This window comes from Camelus bactrianus, chromosome 33, assembly GCF_048773025.1.
Source record: "Camelus bactrianus isolate YW-2024 breed Bactrian camel chromosome 33, ASM4877302v1, whole genome shotgun sequence".
NCBI classification, from domain to species: domain Eukaryota; kingdom Metazoa; phylum Chordata; class Mammalia; order Artiodactyla; family Camelidae; genus Camelus; species Camelus bactrianus.
Genome location: NC_133571.1, coordinates 14,681,176 through 14,697,222, shown reverse-complemented (window position 1 = coordinate 14,697,222; position 16,047 = coordinate 14,681,176).

Here is a 16,047-nt window from a genome sequence, read left to right as displayed (position 1 = left end):
TATAGGCAGGGTGTGGAAACTGGCCAGTGAGAAGGACATGGATGCACCGTGGGCCCTGCTCAGCAGGGGAGAGCCTCCAAACGCTTTCTGAATTGAGCTGGCTCTCAGTTCAGTTCCGCAAGACCCACCACCCTAGCCAGGGGACCTCTGCTTTTTCTCATTCCTCAAAGCCAAGGCCCGGAGGCAAGCCGGACTGGCACTTGCTCACCTTCCAATGGAGGCCTTTGTTGTGTCTCCCCATTCTCCACGGGCACAGGTACCTTCTTGTCTGTGTGGCTGAAAGGTGCCTTTCAAAGCAGATTGACATTTCACATGGTTTGGATGACCCTCAGTGTTCCCTGGAAGTTCAACAGGCCTGACTGGCTCATTTACACTTTCTGCCCAAGTCAGCATCCTCTCATGAGAGGGTCTGCCAGGGCCATGCTGGTAGTCTGACAGCGAGAAGCGTCCACTCTGAGAACCCTTGTGCTAGAGAGAAAATGGATGGGTGCCTAGCTCTGGGGCAGAGCTCCAGGCTGAGGGGTGGGTGGGATCCTGTCGGGCGACAGCAGGGATGCGGGATCCCCTCGGGAGAATCTGTTATCCCCTGTTGATGGGTTCCACCAAGAGGGCAATTTTTCCAGGTCAGGGCCCTGGTTCTGGAGATAGCGGAGCAGGGTCACGGTGCCTGGCCCCTTGCAGAGAGCCCACATTCCTTCTTCAGCCCCAGTGGGCCCACTCTTCCTCCACTCCAGCACCTAGGGACTCCAGCACCTAGGGACTCCCGTAAAGACAACCTGCATACTGCCACCTAGGATGAAAGTAACGTACCCATGTCTAGAGGACACCATTCACTCAGACTGGGCAGTGTGAGCCCTCTGGAAGCCCCATCAGAGATGGCCTAGTTAGCTAGCAGGGCTTGGCTGGCTGCCAGCTAAGCAAAGACTTCTAACAAGCTCTGGTCTCCACAGACTCACCGGGAGATGGCTAAACACCTTCATTCCAAGGACATCTTCCCTGTCTGTACCGAGGCCTGCCCACTCACTCCAGGTCCCTCCTCCCTCCACTCTCCTTCTCTTGCTTGGCATAGAGTTCTAGGCCAGCCTAGGAGATTAAGGCCTTACATTTTCAATGCTCTGAAGTTTACGATTGTTTTGAACAGAAATGTGAATTTTCCTATGGATGAACTGGGTGACCCGAACAGCAAAGCAAAGGCAGTTTTTCCTCTTGAGCCTGGCCACTGGAATAGTCCAAGTTTGTTTAACCTAGGTGCCAGATCCTGTATTTTGCACATTAAATCATCCCAATCTTCTAATAAATACTATTATTTCTCATGCTCATTTTAGAGATGAGGAAGTTGAGGTCCTGGCACAGCAAGCATTGACTGGAGTCAAGAGCCTACCAGTTTCATCACTGTGCTCTTCTGTGTAACTTCCAGAATTCTCCACACTAAGACCAGTGCCTGGGGAAGGCACCAGAACCCCTGTCCCCAAGGAATGGACACTGCCCACAAGGAACAGGGTCTCTAGATCAGGAGCCTAGGGGAGAGGAGCCTTGGCGATGGTCTTCCTGACCTGTTGGACAAAAATGGCCTAGTGGACAGAGCTCCAGTTTGAAGCAGGCAAGTGAATGATGTAGACCCAGCCCGGCCCCTTCTCCGAGTCCTTCCCCACTACATCGGAACACCTGAGGAACTTCAAGGATGGGGTGACTCAATTTCTGTTCAAATCTGACATGGGTGGTGGGAGAGGAGTCGAATTTGAGGAGATGGCAGGTGAAGCAGAATGGGGACTGCCCAACTCTAATCCCGGAAAAGGGAAAAGTTCACGAATTGGTTGATGTATTTAGGATAAGCATCTTATGGTGTCTCTCTGTTGACATTTTTCTACAGCTTCTTATCCCATTCCCACTCACTGGTTGTGTGACTCTGAGCAATTTCTGTTCCTCAGTTTCTTCATCTGTAAAATGAAGATAACAGCACCCAGCACACAGGGTCCTGGTGAGGCTCACACAGTTTAAGGCGTGGGAAACCCTCAGTGCCCGGAACGTAGTCAGCGCCCTAGCAGTGTTGGCTGGCAGCGGTAGCGGGTCTCTTCTGAGACTACATAACAAACACGTTCTTCTGCAGGAGACCCTGTGCTTAGATAAAGGAGCTTCTGTTACACAAGTAAGACACATGAGAATATTCTACAAAGAAAAGCAGTAGTACCTCCTTCCCTGGACCATCGTGAGAACCACTCTGGCTGAGGTGGAAAATAGTAAACGCTATAATAAACTGGGCGCTTTGGCATGCATCCCCTCATTCAGTCCTTACATCAGTTCCAAGGCGTATTTCCTTTTCCGGAGGAGGATGCCAGGGCTCAGAAATGTTAAGTGCCTTGCCCTTGATTCCAGGCGCGGTCTGAGCCTCCGTGCCGTTGCCTGTATCAGTGACAGGAGACGGACAGACAACATGACCTTCAGGAAAAGCTCGTAGCCCGGGGAGTCTCACTTGGGCTTGCTTGAGCCATCAGCAAAATGCAGATCAGAAAACCATCGTGCTCACCTCAAAGCGTTTCTCTTCTCTCAGAGCAATGAATTCTCCCAACGTTAGCAGAAGCTGGGGGCCGGTCAGCTCGGGACGCTGACTGACAGCTCTCGAGCAGAGCTGGCGGCAGACGGAGGGGGATGGCATCCGTGTGCGAGACCGTGGGCAGGGTGATTGCTGGGCTCCCGGGAGAACAGGCGGTCCATGAGGCTTTGACTCACACTTTGTAAATTGGTTTCATGCATGGGCTATCGATGAGGGCCTGGCTAGATAATAGGATTTTCCAACACACTTCTTCCCCCATCTCCTCCGCAGCCATCCAAATCACTGTGCAGAGCGCCTGGAGGGGATGTGATGTGCTTGGCGGGGCACTCCCTGGTCAGGCTCCGCATCTTTGGCTGGGGTGATGCGGATCTAAGAGGCCATGGTTCACAGCAGCCTCGGAGAGAGGCTTATGTGCAGGAGAAGGGGCAGCAGCCTAGGCAGCCCCTGCCGGGCAGGCTACAAGTTCAGGCACTCCCAGCCACACCTGTCCATTAGGGGGGAAAGGGGTTCTCAGAAAGTGCCCGTGGGCCGTGGCGACTGCTCATGGCTTGACTAAACGATACTGCCAGCCTTGACTGCCCATGGCAAGTCCGTGCCACGCACAATCTGACCCCAGAGGAGATCCATCAGAGCCAGAAACTCAAGTATCCCGACTGTAACCGTTGCCTAGAGGCAGAGCCTAGGGAAAGTGAATTATCGGGCAAGCACTCTCAGGAGAAATGGGGTGAGGAAACTAAGCAGGGATGTGGTCTGGGCCAAGGCCAGCTTCAGCCTGGTCCCGCTGGGAGCCCTGGAGCATAGGTTACATCACAAAGTCGGACTCGCCTTGCAGCAAGGGGGCTGGTCTTTTGTGCCCCTGTGCCAGTCAGTCACTGGCTGTTGCTGAGGGCAAGGGGACTCGGGAGGGTGGCTGCCCTCTGGGGTCAGGTGGCTCCTATTGGGCCGAGGCTCATTCTCTAGCGAAGAGGGACAGCTATGAGCTTTAGCAGCCAGTCCTCACAGCAGCTGGGGGATGGGTGCAGCAGACCGGCCATACGGATCTGGGCAGGGCACCAAGAGCATCTCTGCGCCATGCCCGTGGGACACAGCCAGGGCGCAGCTCAGCCAGAGCCCCATCAAGAGCCAGCCTGATGGCTCTGACTTCCAGAAAGCCAGAGGGCAGAGGAACCAGACAGCACCACAATGCACAGTGTCTGTGACAGCCTAGCCATCGCCCCCAACACCAATACTCTCAATCTGCAAAGGCATGGCTGTTGGATCTGCCCTCTTATCTCTTCCCAGCAGGGGCACAGGTCAATCAAAGGTTGAGCTGGGGGTTTCTGCCCAGGCTCCCTGAAGCCAGGGCCAGACCCTACTGCATACAGGCACACAGGACACCCCTCAGAGCTGCTTGGTGACAATCCAAGGCCTCCTACACCCAGAGCCTTTAATACAAATTTGCTGCTCAAACACAAATATCCGCCTCCGATTCGGAAGAGAGATTAAATTAGGAACAATCTTAATTCTTTCTGGCAGAGGGAAGCGAGCAAGAGCTGTCAGTTCCCCAATGATAGATTGTTAAAGAAATCCAGGTTTAAAGGTATTTCATAAGTTTGCCTTTGCCTGCTAATAAAGAGAGTCGGCTCACAGCATCCGATCGCCAGGCGAGCCCGTGATGAGATAAAGCGGGGTACTCCGCAGAGATGCAGCCAGCTCCTTGAAATTCCTCCGAGAGAGTTTCTGAAGTGCCACGGTGTGACGAGGAAGGGAGAGTAAGAGGGAACGAGAGAAGGGAAAATGGGCATAATTAGCCGGGCAGATTAGGTGATTCAACAAAGATCATACAGTCCCAGGAGGCTGAGTGGCTGCAGTATTTATCAACATACCTCGCCGACGTCTCTGGGTCTCCAGGCTGTTCTGTTTTCTCAGCGAGATAAGCAAGCTCAGAGCCATCTTCCTGGAATATCCAGAGATTGAAGGCCTTATCATAAGCAAATAAGGAGATGCGCCTGGGGTCCTCACCGGCTGGCTGGCAGTGGGCCTCAGCTGGGGCTCCCAGAAGCCCAGAGGTCTTGGGGAAAGAGGCTGTGTTTAAAGGGCCCCTCGGTCTAGGACTGGGGTCCCTCTGGCGGGTGTCCAGTCTGGGGGTGGAAGATGGGGGTGGGGTGCCCACTCTGGGTACCAGCTATGTGCTGGGCACTCAGGCTACGACGGGGCTTACGCTCCACTTGGATGCTATTTGGTCCCTGCCCTGATTGTTCCAGGACTGAACTGCGACCCACGGTTATTTAGGCTGTGATCCGGGGAGGGCTCACGCTGTGTGTGCACTGGTGTGAGAAACCTGTCTGGGTGCCAATAATCAATCTATCTGGCAAACCAGAAAAGGAGACCCCCTCCCACCCCCATGCAAAGAAAATGTGATTCTGGGCCATAAAAAACTTCAAAACTCCTATTTACTGTTTAAGCCAGCTCAGCCCCTCTGCCCACTCTGACCTCACACCCTATCCCTCATAGGTATAGGCGACTTTTTTGTTCTAAGGGGCTTTGAGAAACTGATGAAGGCTATGAAAACTCTCTCCAGAAAAATTACAGACACCCCCTCACACACACACACACACACACACTGCCAAGTTGTGATACAAATTCAAGTGTTCACAGACCCTGATCATGAACTTCGGGGTTTCAAAACTGAAGAAGAGGGTGTTCTGGGGGGAGGACCAGCTTTGCTGGGCTGATGCTGGGCTGATGCGGGGGGCGGCCCGTGGAGACGGATGCTGCCCAAGCAGGAGGCTCTTCAAATGTTGATCTGCCCCGGGAGACAGGTGGGCTCTGGCGTGGGCTCTAGTTTTTATTTCCTGTGCTCCTCTCTGGTTGTGTTTTCAGGTCTCTGGGAGAAAGGGAAGGCAGGGGCTGGCCGGGCAGGCCTGGTGACCACAGAGGAGAGGCCAGACAGAGGCCAGGATCCACGTGGGAGCCTGCACAAGCGCCTCCTGTCTTGTGGGGTCTTTGTCACTCCCACTCTGTCCCCCAAATGGCCCAGCAGATGGTCTCTTGGAAGGAAAGGGGATGTGGTACTGGTTTGGGAAGGCAGCAAAGAGAGGGGGCTGGGGACACTGCATGCCCTGCTGTAGCCAGGCTAGAGAGCCCCAGGGAACAGAGTGGTAGTGGCCACCCCAGAGGGGAAGGGAAGGAGCTGAGGCTCTGGGGCCCGGAGGGAAGGGCAGGAGGGAGGTGGGCCCAGGGTGAGGCTGGGCTGGAAGAGGAGTGCTGGATTGTTATCTGCGGACGGCTGCCAGCTTCCTGTGAGAGAACCTGAGGGGTTCTAAGCCGACTGCCATCATAAGTTTAGGTACCAGCCATTGGCTTTGCTGTCCAAATGGGGTTTCTTTCCCTCAGTGATCACTGATGTATCGTGTCCCCATAATTGTGTATTGTATTTTGGCGGTAGTGCATCCAGAGGAGATTGGAAATCCAGATCGAACCCTCCCTTCTCTGGCAGAACATCCATCACATGTGCCGAGGGGACTGGGTGAAGTGAGGGGGGTGGGAAGTCAAGGGGTGCTCAAATGCAACCAGAAAAAAGTGGGGAGCCACATAGAAAAGAATTTTCTCCTGATCTCAGAACTCTTCCCAGTCCAGCATCTTCTGCTGCCGGCGCTCATGTGGCTCCTGCAGGCAGGCCTCACAGAAGGAGGACAGTGTATCTCTGCCGGGGCCCTGGGCACGCAGGGGCCCAGGCCTTTTCACTCACTCATTCATTGATTGGCTTTTTTTGGAGCATCTCCTACCTGCCAGGCACTGCTCTAGGGTATGGGGGTGCAGCAGTGAACAGGACAAGTGGTCCCAGGGAGTGGATTTCTAAGGGAGGCTCTGGGGTACAGATTCCTGCTTAGATACTGCTCCCCACCTTTGCAATCTCCCCAGTCACACATCTAGGGCAATAGAGCAGCCCCCTCAAAACACTCCAGGGGGACAGCTTCAGGGCCCTTGGACCCCACGCTCCCCTCTTCCATCTCCTTGAGCTGAGAAAGCAGATAGGTCCATCTCCTCCCTTTTTCCACCTCCGAGCTCCCAGGCCTGGCTCTGGCAGGGTTCTCTGAGTGATCTAGGGTAAATCACTTCCTCTTTCTGCTCCTAGTTACCCTCAACTCTGAAAAGAGGATAACGACACCAGCTCAGTCAAATCACTGAGATTTTGCTAGGATCACAGAACCCTCAGAAGGTCCAGAAGGAAAAGAGACCTCAAGAATCACTGATCCCAAAGCCCTCATTTCATGGAAGAAGAAACTGAGGTTCCGAGTGGTACCTAGTGAGAATGTCTGAGAAAACTCTTGGTGAATGGGGAGCTCTCTGTGGATATAAGATAGCAAATACATTATTGTTATTTTTCCTTTGAGTACACTGGCTGGTCTCCAATGACCCAAGCAGGGAGGGGAGGCACAAGTGAAGAGTCCTTCCCTGCAGGTCCCTGAGTCCTTCATTTGTCCTTAAAGACCTCACTGGCCCCGAGCCTTGTGTGGCTCCCCCTGCTGTGGCTGCCCAGCCCCACTAAGAGGATGGAAGCTGTTTATTGCTTTCTTGCATGGTGGGGGCGGCTGGAGTTATAGGCTAATTAAACCACAGACAGATTCCTCAGCAGTTGGCTGGGACCATAAGTGCTGTTACAACAGTAAAAGGCCAGAGATGACAGATGGAGCTTTTTCAAGATTATGTCACCATCGCCCCCGAACACGGCTTCCACTCCACCCCTCGGCTTCAGAGCCATGCTCCATGGGGTGATTGCTCTGCATCAGGGAAGTCTATAGACAACTAGGGAAAAAGCAACAAAAGACAGAAGGAGCAGAACTGCTCAGTCTAAACACAATGGCAAGAAATAGCAACCTGACCCACATCGTGATCTTGGAAGGATAGAAACTGTCCAAGCAGCTTCCCAAAGGAAGAATAGGGAAGTCCTTCCTAAACTCTAACTGAAATCCCTTCTGCTGCCAAGACAGCAAAGGGCTGGGGGAGAGGAAATAATGATGGTGCCACAAGACAGAGGCAGCAAGCTGGGGAAGGGCCCCTGCAGGATGAACAAGGACCACACTGGGGCAGGTCTCTGATCGCAGAATGTGTGTCCCTCTTTGTGCTCTAATCAACAGACAGGATTACTCTCAACAGTACCTCCTTTCTTCCACCTCTTCCAGGAAGTTGACCTAGATGAGATGAACCCAAAATCTGGACTTAATTCTTGTTTCCATGCTACCCACAGTCGATGAGCTAGAGGGAGGAAGGAAGAAGACGGCAAATGAATGTGTTCATGATTTAAAATAAGCTTCAGGGAAAGGTTTCATCTGGTTGTGAAGTGGGCCAAGTTGTCTTTGAGTCCCCTCCCTGCCTCTTGGACAGTTCATTTAACGTTTACTGGGGTTCTGGTTCCTCCACTGTGGTAAATACAACTAAATATTCCTGCCTTGGGGGGTGTGGCAAAGTTCAAGAGGGTTCATGCATCTTAAAACTCCACGGTGCTTGGCACAGTGAATGGCGGTTATTCAACCACACTTCAGAGGGCAGGGGCTCTGAAAGGAGGCAGAATCTTCTCTACCCTGAAAAAGACATCTCCACTTTCCTTGATAACAAATTCTTCGTAGCCTTTAGACCCAGAAAGGTGAACCTAAAATCTAGCCTGACTCCCACTTGCTGCAGGGTCTCTCGAGACACAGACCCCAAAAAGTGATTGTGAGCTGGAGGGGCTGGTATTCAGGGGAGGCCTGGCTCCCACCTCTCTCCAGCTGGGAAGATGCTATATATCCAGCCATGCTGTTTATCTCCTTCCCGCCGCCCATGCTTCTCAAAACCTGCAAGGTCACTTGGCCCAGCTGGAGTCCCAGCTCAGGCACGGATGTGATGCTATCTGACAATCCTGTCTCCTGCTGCCAGGCCAGGGCCTGGATGGAGACTGCCAGGCTGCTGCTGGGGTGGGGGACGTGGGGCAGGAGGAGCAGCTGTATCACAGCCCGGTCGTGGCCTGAGGGAGGCCAAGGGGACCCAGGGAGCTGTAAAGTGCTATCAGATAGAAAAGCTGAAGAGCAGGTTTGTGGGGAGCCTCTTCCACTCTCCCTGTCCCCACCTGCCACCTTCCCACACCCCACACACCGCTGGCTCTAAGACCAGCTAGCATCTGGGAGCCCCGACCCCTGGTGCTTCTGACTGCAGGGCATGGGTGAGGAGGCAGAGGGGACCCGCCCTCTCACTCTGTCCCGGGCAGCACGCTTCCGTCCATCATGCTGTAGAGCCCAGCATCTCCTCACTGAGGCCTCATCTTCCACCAATGACCTTCCACAGCCTCTTCCAGTTCTCCCAAAAAGGAAGAAGAGAAAGTGACATTTGGAGAGACCCTATTTTGTGCCAAGGGCTGTGTCAGGCACTTATGTTATCTCATCAAATTCTGAAAGCCGTAATAGAAGGGAAGGGTATGGCTCAGGGGCAGCGTGCATGCTTAACATTCCCAAGGTCATGAGATGGATCCCCAGGACTTCCATTAAGTAAAAAATAATAATGATAATAATAAATAAATAAATATTACCTCCCCCTAAAAAAGCCAGTTGGGGAGCGAGGGGTGGGGTTGACAATGACACACTCAAACTCCATTCTGTGAAGAGAGTTTGGAACTCTTTACAAAGATATGGGTTTAAGGAAACTAACCACAGATAGCGCAGTGCCCTTGGACTAGCAACAGCAGGGTCCCTCCCCCTCCCCTGGGTCCGAAGGGATAAGAGAAAGAGCAGTTACTGACACTTTGGGGGTGAGGGTGGGGAGAGTCAGTCTGAGCAGTGAGGCGGGGGAGGGATACAGCCAGCTTATGAGGATCCTGCAGAAAAGGCGTTAGAGGAATAAATCCCAGGCTTACTGCTCCCCTGTCCCCTGATATGCTGCTGGTGCCGCCCGCTGGCCCAACCCAGTCAGGAGCCAGAAAGCGAGGAAACTCATGATGCTTTGCATGTGGGAAAGCTTAGGGGCGGCGGGGGTGGAGGGGTTGGCGCGCAGAGGGCCAAGCAGGCGGGAAAGTGGGGAGAATGGACCTGGAGAAGCAAACAGCTGGTGGTCAGCACACACAAGATAGGAACGATCCCTGTTTACAACTGCCCAGAGTTAACAGCCGATTCCAAAGCCAGATCCCATGCCCATGTTCTCTCTAAGTTTGTCTTATGTCTTCTCTTCAAGAAAGTAGGACAGGAAGTAAGGACGGACAGGTCGCAAAGTCTTCTCAGCTCATCTGATCTGAGCTTCCAGCTCCTGACAGGTCCCCAGCCCCTGACACTCTGATAGTCCCTCAGGTCTGCATAAGGTACAGATTCTAACTCAACTCGACCATCAACCGGCTCATGACCTTGAGAAAATCTCTTAGACTCTCTGGGCTTCAGTTTTTACATCTGTGAAAAAAAGAAAAGGCATAATTCTGTCCCTGTTTCCATTACATATATTTTGAAAGGATAAAAGTGAGATATATGTGTAAAATTCTTTGGTATTAAAGTCAAGCCACAAATGCAAGAGAAGAAGCATTCTTTAATTTAATAAATGTTTGTGAGACAACCTACTATGTGCAGGCATTGTTCCTGGTGCTGAGGATACAACAGCAAGCAAACAGGCAAGTGTCTGCCTTCGTGGAGACTGCATTCTACTGGGGGAGACAGACAATGAACAAACAAATGAATACACAGTATGTTAAGTGGAAATAAGTGGTATGGGGAGGGGGGAAGAAGCAGGACAGGCATGCAGCAGAGCTGGAGGTGAGAGTCGCTGTTATACGTAGGATGGCTGCAGAAGATCTTGGGTTAAGAAGACATTTGAACAAAGGCTTGAAGGAAGTAAGGAAGAAAGACTTATGGAGATTCAGGGTGAGGAAACAGCAGGTGCAAAGGCCCTGAGGCTGAAGCACATCAGATGCGTTTGAGAAAAAGCCTGGAGGGCAGTGTGGATAGAAAAGAGTGACCAAGTTGGAGGGGTTAGGGACCACTCTGCTGCATCAATAAACTGGAGGAGAGTAAGGGTGGAGGCAGGAAGAACTATTGCAATAATCTAGACAAGAGATGACAGCTTGGACTAGCGGGAGTACTGAGGAATGGCCAGATACTGGCAAAACCAAAGAATTGTGGATAGATTAGATGTCAGCTGTGAAAAACAAAAAGAAGTTAAGACTGATTCCAAAGTTTTTGGTCTGAGCAACTGGACGATGGTGTTGCCATTTGCAGAGTTGGGAAAGAATGTGGATGGAGCAGCTTTGAGGGGAAACTGAGAATTCTCTTCTGGTCACATTGAGTAGATATGAATGTTAGTTATATGGATCTGGAATCAAGAGCAAGACTAGGGTAAAGTTACACACCTGGGAGCTGTGAACGTGCAGATGGTATTATACCCAAGGTCTGGAGGGAGATCACCTGGAAGCAGGCGTAGAGAGAGAAGAGAGCAAGCCCCAGGCCTGAGCCTCAGGCCAGGTGAGGGGCCAGCAGAAGTGCCTGAGAGGCAGTGGTCAGTGAGGAGAGCACAAACCACCACCAACAAAACCCTCAAGACTCATGAGTCATCTCACTTTTGAATGTTGCTGCCCAAATCCAAAATAAAATATTAGCAAATAAAATTGAGCAATGACTGAAAGATTAGCCCCTTGTGATCAATTTGGGTTCATCCCAATAATACAGACTGATTCAACATTATAAAGTGTCCTAACATAGTTCACTGTGGAATAAAGGAAAAATCGATGTAGTTATCTCAGTACGCACCGAAGACACATTTGATAAAACTCTATACATTTTCCTCATTTTACAAAAGCCTCAATAGAGCAGGAAGAAAATTAAACTTCCTCAATTCCACAACTTCAAAAAAAAAGTTAGAAACATCTCCATTCTGTTCGGAAACAATATGAGAATGTCTGTCCTATTCAACATATTTCTGGAGGTGCTGGCCACGGCATCAAGTGAAGAAAAAGAAGGATGGAGGATAAATAAAAGAAAAATGAAAGAGAAAAATATTATGTTCAGATGATATGATCATCTACCAAGGAAATTCAAAAGAATGAAATGGCATACTGTTAGACTGTAAGATTCTAGCACAATGGTAGGTATCAGAACAACAACCACAAGTCAAAGCTTCCCTCCATGCCACCAGTTTCTTTAAAAAAGACGTCCAAAATAGAAAAAAAAAACAAAAAACCACCAACAAATGCCTCTAGGGTTCCAAGGAATGGACCCAGTAAGAAATGAACAGGACCATCTTGGAATAACTATAAAACTCGACCGAGTATTATAGAAAATCTAAACAAATGGAGAGACAGCTGATGCTCTTAGATGGGAAGTCTCAACATCGTGACGATGTTGATTCTCCCAAAATTCAAAGCCACCCTGTCAAAATCCCAGCAGAACGTTATAGAACCAGATCAATTGAAATTCACCTGCAAGAGACAAAGGATAAAAAAAAAACAGGCAACTGTTGAAAGAGAAGTATGATGAAGCAGAATCTACCCTACCAGCATAAAATACAGAATCAGAACAGAAGCCACAGTCTTTAAAACAGCAAGGTGTTAGCCTATGAATGGACCAATAATAAACAGATCGTGTGGGTGCAGGAGTATATGATAAGAGCATTTCTAATTAATGATCTGGGGATGGAGTGATGGTTCATGGGGAGCACAGGAGCAGCTGCTTGTTGTATCAGTCCGAGGTACCACCTGCTGCCCGTAACAGAGAACTTGACCCAGCCAGGCTTCAGTAACAAGGAAACGTGTTGCTTGCGTGAGGAAGTCCAGAGGTAGATAAGCTCATAGTGAGACCTCAAGGTTGGCCAAACCCAGGGGCTCTGACTCTGTTCTGTAGGTTTCCTTCACAGCGGTGGTGCTTTCTGCACATTGTCCTTACTCTCAGGCTGGCTTCTCTCACGGTGAAGAAAGAGCCATAGCAGCTCCTGGATCCATAGCCACAAACCATGATGCCCGAAGGAAGAAAGGGTTTGTTTGGTTTTTTTCTCCCAATGCAGACTTTTAGAAGTGAGCAAGCTCTTTTCCCCAGATGCACTCAGTAAACTTCCCTTCATCTTAATTAAGTCATAGGCTGATCCTAAACTAGTCACCATGACCAACATCACACCATGCTCTGAGGTGTACGGGATTGCTCTTAAACCAAAGCAGCCCTGCCCCAAAGCCCAGAGGATAACAGCAATGGATGGACACCTACATGAAAAATCAGGGAAAGCGGAAATAACACTAGTGGGCCACCAGTGATGACCACTGAAGCAATCGACTGGGAAAAATTAAATTCAGACCTACTTCCCACCATAACAAAATAAATTTCCAGTTGGCTAGAGAGCTTCACAAGCAAGGGGAGTGCTATAAAAATATTAGAAGAAAATATACTATAACCTTGGGGTAGGGAAGACCTTCTCAGGGAAATACAATAAAACCAAAACCATTTTAAAAAAATGATAAATTGACTACATCAAAACTAATTGTTTCTGTCTGACAAAAAAAACTCATAAAGTTAAAAGGGAATTGGCAGACTGGGAGAAATATGTGAAACATACATAACAGATACGAATTAATATCCAGGACCTATAAAGAGCTTCCACAAAGACTAGGTGAAAAATAGGAACAAGTAATTCATAGAAGAGGAAAGATAAATAAGCAGTGAACATATGAAAAATGTTTACTAGAAATCGGGGAAATTCAAATCAAATGAAGTATTTTATTTTGGCAAAAAAAATATAGTATTAATAATATCTAGCTTTCAAAGGGTTGCCAGAGAATGGGAAGTCTGGTGCCCCACTGCTGGGAGTGTAAACTGGCCAAGAATATTTATCCACATTACATATATGCACTTGCCTTTCTCCCAGGAATTTCACTTCTAGGTTTCTCTCCTAGAGAATCACTCATTTATGTACACGGAAAAGAATGGACAAAGATGGCCATGTTATGTTGTTTCTAATAGTGGAAAATGTGTCTCTGATAGCTTAGAGGGGAAAATCGTTAAACATATATACCCATATATACATATATATAATTTATACATATATACATAATGCAATATTATTTTGCTGTTAAAAAATGAGGTTGTTCTATAGGTAGTGAAGTTGAAATCTCTCCAAGTCATTATTAAGTGAAAAGCTGAAAAGAGAAAATTGCAAGTCATAACGCCACTTTTTGCCATTTATGTAAAACCAAAAGGTCCAGCATTTTTCTATGCATGTGTTTGTGTAAAATGCCCAGATGGCTGTCTGTAAGGACGCACACCCATCCCCTCATTACCACCAGGAAAGGACTGGGAGTCTGGGTCGGGGAGAGGCACTGAGGGAGTCGACTTTATGGATCTTTTAAATGTAATTATATATTACTTGCATAATTAAAAACAAATTGAAACATTTAATTTGTGGAGGGCAGGCTGTCTGCACACCCTGGCTGGCCCACGGTTACCCTACTCTTTGGATGAAAGAAATACCAGCTTTCAGCTCTTCTCTGCTGGGGCTTCCCGGGGAACCTGGGGAACCCGGCAGATGCTGTGTACTTACAGAAGCTTCTAAGAGCCAGGCATGGTTTGGTTGCAAAGCACAGGGAATTTGGGTCCAGAAGACCTCAAAGTGTGACTCTCTTCCTTGCTAGCTATGCAACTGAGGTTAAAGGTGGCTCTGTGCCTCGGTGTTTCTGTCTGTAAAGAGGGCTTAGTGTTCTTATTAAATAAGCATACTTGCCTTGCAGAACTCCTGGGAAGGCATAACGGACAGGAAAACTAATGGGCATTAAAAAATATTTTTAAGTGTGAAAATGCTAATCTTACTCCAGAGTTAGGGGTTGTTCCCCCTAAATATCTGCACTGCTCCCCTCTGTTAGCAGGAGGAGCAGAGCGGGGTCTTCGTTTCCTGGCCCAGCCTCTCCTGCTCACCTTCTCACCCACTGTTTGTGCTCATTGGAGCTATGCACTCGGGCACAGTGGCCCCTGGTTAATCCCTTTGAGTAAATCCCAGTGTCTCTCAGTCCCCATCCACACACCTGTTAGCAAATAGCAAGGCTGCCCTGCCTCTGGGCAACCGGCAGTCCCCTGGGGCCCTGCGCCAGCTCTGGGCTGCGCTGGTCCCTCTCCAACTTTTGTTAGCAGGAGATCAGCTGCTTCCTAGAAGTCAGCTGTGAAATGTCTTCCAAACCAAACCAAAAAGAGCAGATGTTTAGAGACACTTTGCTCTCCACTACTCCTTGGGCCCAGGTCTTCATTCATACCTGCTCCTGGGGGAGGAGCAAACCACTCAGATTCTTCCTCCTGCACTCCCAGGTCCTGCTTCTGGAGTAGGGATGGAGCAGGTGGGGTTGGAAAGCCACCTCTGGCTGCTCCCAGTCTGTTGGCCGGCCAGGTCACTGTCCCCTGTCTCCTGAGATGCAGCTGGGGATGGAGACTGGAGACAGGGAAGCAATATCCTGCCCAAATGGTCTCGGCTACGCTCCACTCCATTTATTAGCCTGTCGCTCTCCTCCGAAAAACACGTCAATCACTGTGAGCCCCAAGCTCTTCTCTATCTCTTCCTGGGACCAGGGAAACAGGAGACCAGAGAATACTGAACACAAGACTTCTCCATCTTATCTGCCCTCCCTCCTCTGTCTGCTCCCTGAGACATGCATAAAGCACACAGCCAGCAGTGTGTGCAGACAAGCACTCACACGAGCCAGGACTCACCTGCAGTCAGATGCTCCAAAATCCTGCTCTAGGATCTGGTCAGGAGGGCACCTGACTCCCTCTCTACCTTCATTTTAAAGCCTCCAAGAAAATGGATTCTCTCACCTTTAGCTGACCTTTCAGGGCTGGCTCAAGCATGAAGCCTCTGTGAAGCCCACCAGAGGCCCCTTCTCCTTCCCTAGAGTCCCGCTTCCCTTGTGCCCCCAATTGTACTAGGAACGCATCACTTCTAGAACTTACTTCACAATATTTCATTTTTTGTCACATACCTATCTCCTCAACTCCATTGTGCCATTTGTATCTAAAACCACTATCCTTACCACAATGTTGGCACGTTTTAGATACTCATTGATGGGGGATGGATGGATGGATGGTGGAAGGAAAGCCTCACCAGCTCATCCTTGGCTTCTAAGAAGTAACAGTCTCACTCCTTCAACATTCATAACTGTGTTGGTCTCAATATTTATATGTATCCAAGTATTTTCATGTCTTATGGTACTTGATAGGCTAGTGTTTTTCTCCTTTTAATGGAGCCCAAGCCTCTTTGAGGGTAGAAAAAAAATTGAGAATTTCAGAAAAATGTACAAAAGCCCCATTTTCTCAATAGAAGGCCCGCAGACTCTCCTGACGAGCCCGCGTGGACTCGCCTGAGCATCTCAGGTTCAGAACCCTGTCTTGCTGGTCTCGACAGAGACCAGTACTTTTGTCCCCACACACGTGGCCCTGGGTTCACTATGATGGCGGGAAATGGGTGGGCGTCTGCCCCATGTTGATTCTCACGGGCCATTCTGAGGACCTCTCTCTCCATTTTTGTCCAAAATATACACTTGT